Here is a 3,323-nt window from a genome sequence, read left to right on the forward strand (position 1 = left end):
ACCTGGGCCCTCAGCAGTGAAAGTGTGGAGTCGTAACCACTGGACCACCAGGGAATTCCCTTGTGTGTGTTGTCTTAAACAGTATCCCATCTTCTGTATTAATCAGGAAATGTATGCCCTAAGTACTGTCTGCTATGAAACCTACAAATGCCTGTTCTATTTCTGCTTTCCATGTGAACCTACTCTTTATTTTGTATGGAAAGATGAGCATTGAAGTTGGGCAGGAACCCCAGAGTCAGCAGGAGGAAGTAGTTATTGGCCTCATATCTCCTTTTCTGTTCTGAAGGGTTGTAAGTCTGTAAGTAGAGAAATAAATAATGGTGAATTACAATAAAACAAGAAATGCCATGCATTTCAGAACCTGCATGAGGAAATGAGCGATGTTCTAAATTAAAGCGGTGACAACATAACCTATTAATTTCCCTGAATTTTTTCAGAGTCCACATGCTGCCGATCCGGAAAGATACAGTACTTTGCTGAGTTTTCCTTTTTAAAATTTTATTACTATTATTTTGGCCACGCCGAGGTAGCATGTGGGATCTTAGTTCCCCAACCAGGGATCGAATCCACGTCCCCTGCATTGGGAGTGCGGAGTCTTAACCACTAGACCACCAGGGAAGTCCCGAGTTTTACTTTTTTCAGCAATATGTTTTCCATGCGCATCAAGCTGTGAATCCCACAATCGTTTTTTAAGAATAATTTTACAAATTTTAGCAGTTATGTTGTAAGAGGAAAGAAATCTGAATTTTTAATTTCAAGTTTAGCAAACATGCAAAAGCTTGCATAATGAAACACTGCTTCCTTTAATGAAAGGACACGTCTTAGAATCTCCAGCCTCCTCTTCCTCCCCCCCAGGGGACACTTCTAGATTCAGTTTTCTTCCTGTGGGGGAAGGGATGTCATCCCAACACCCACCATGAGGGGGCACCCTCCACGATACCTCATCTCTTTCTGGGCAGGAGCCCCGGTTCCCTGCAAGGGCAGCACATCGCCCCACCTTTTCTTACAAATGCCCTTTCCTTTCGTGAAATGAGAATCAGTTAGTGTGTGATCATCTCCCCAAAACATGTATTTTTAAAAAATCAATACAATGCTCTGATAGTAATATAAAGGAGAAATAATAAGAAAGTTATTTATAACAAAATAATATGTATTTAACATATAAAGCTTACAAATATACTAGAAAATACATACAATGAAGTACTCAGATCTTATACATAGAGACAACTGCAAAAATGCAGACAAATACAGGTGTTATACTGATGACTCAAATATTTTGAGTGGCACTGCCATCAGTGACGAAATGATCAAAGATGAAAAACTCATTGCAGGGATTCCCAGGCGGCGCAGTGGTTGAGAATCCGCCTGCCAATGGAGGGGACACGGGTTCGAGCCCTGGTCTGGGAAGATCCCACATGCCGCGGAGCAAGTAAGCCCGTGCGCCACAACTACTGAGCCTGCGCTTTAGAGCCCATGAGCCACAACTACTGGAGCCCGCGTGCCTAGAGCCCATGCTCCGCAACAAGAGAAGGCACCGCAATGAGATGCCCGCGCACCGCAACGGAGAGTAACCCGCGCTCGCCGCAACTAGAGAAAGCCCACGCGGCAACGAAGACCCAACACAGCCAAAAATAAATAAATTAATTAATTTTTTAAAAAACACAACAACTCATTGCAAATCTCCAAATAAAATGAAGTCCAGTCTTGATTTCTATTGCAGCTGCATGCCTTAAAAAAATCCAGTATATAGTAAAACAAACTAAAAATATCGCCTTATATGTAAAAGTGTTGTGTTTAGGTGCGAAACCGTGCTATAGATTGAATGTTGTGTCCCCCCCAAAATTCATGTTAAGTCCTAATGCCCAAGGTGATGGTATTCGGAGGCCTTTGGGAAGTGATTAGCTCATGATGGTGGAGGCTGCATAGCTGGGATTAGTGCCCTTATAAAAGAGGCCCCAGAGAGATCCTTTGCCCCTTCTGCCAGGTGAGGACATGAGATGTTGGTCTGTAACCCAGAAGTGGGTGCTGTCCAGAATTTGACCTTGCTGGTGCCTTGAGCTCAAACTTCCAGCCTACAGAACTGTGAGAAATAAATGTCTGTTGTTTATAAGCCAGCCGTCCTGTGGGATTCTGTTATAGCAGCCCGACTGGACTAAGATAAACAGTTACGTTCTAGGCTCAGATGATGGTAAGCAAAAAAAAATTTTTTTTTTACCCTCATGAATGTTTCAGGAGCACATTTGGAAGTTGTGCAGCGTATGGGGCGATTCTCTGGGGTTATTGCAAAACATCCAGCATCCCTGACTCCCCTCCTAAATTCAGCTAGTGCTCCCCAACCCAGTTTTTGCAACAACAGAAAATACCATAACAAATTTCCCAAATGCTCCAAGAGGGAGCTCCCTCCTCATAAAGAACCACTGCTCACAAGCAAAGAGCCCCCTTGCCACCATCTAGCCCCTTCCTCTGGGTTCTTGGATCAGAGAGACACCACTTAAGACTGGCTCTAGGACAGGCCTGGACTTTGTGACATTGTCTACAGCTGGGGCTTCACTGGCTAAACCTTTATCGTGGTCTCTGCATCTCTTATCCGCCAGAATCTCATACCAAAATTGGAAGGACTCTCAAACAGAACCAGGAGGAAATGACAAGCCTGTGATGCTTGGAGCTGTGTTTGAAACACTAACTCAGGGCTTCTCGGGTGTGGTCAGAGGGTCATCAGCATCAAAAGTACTTGTTAAAAGTTCAGGCTGGGGCTTCCCTGGTGGCGCAGTGGTTGAGAGTCCGCCTGCCGACGCAGGGGACACGGGTTCGTGCCCCGGTCCGGGAGGATCCCACGTGCCGCGGAGCGGCTGGGCCCGTGAGCCATGGCCGCTGAGCCTGCGGGTCCGGAGCCTGTGCTCCGCAACGGGAGAGGCCACAGCAGTGAGAGGCCCGCGTACTGCAAAAGTTCAGATTGGGGCGCCACTCCACACCTTTGAAATCAGAGCTGCAGGGCGTGTGGCCATAGAACCTGCATTTGTAACAAGCTCCCCAGGTGCTTCTGGTGCCCTCAAGATTTCTGAGCCTCTGAAGCCATCATCATGACCACCACCATGCCATATACAGGGGCCAGTCTGGCCATGTGAAGGGGTCTGTGGGCCCTTGTAGGATTGGCCCGCATCAAGTCCCACGTGACATTTTGGCAGTAACCCTGCAGGGGCAGCTGGGAGGCACCTGCACCCCACGAGGGCCACCTGACTTCCAGCTGTCCCTTTTCAACCCCACCTTTCCTGAAGCGCCAAAAACTAGCCCACTCTGTTAAAAGTCTCTTCTTTCCACTCTTT

The sequence above is a fragment of the Phocoena sinus genome, chromosome 14 (genome assembly GCF_008692025.1).
Source record: "Phocoena sinus isolate mPhoSin1 chromosome 14, mPhoSin1.pri, whole genome shotgun sequence".
Taxonomy (NCBI): domain Eukaryota; kingdom Metazoa; phylum Chordata; class Mammalia; order Artiodactyla; family Phocoenidae; genus Phocoena; species Phocoena sinus.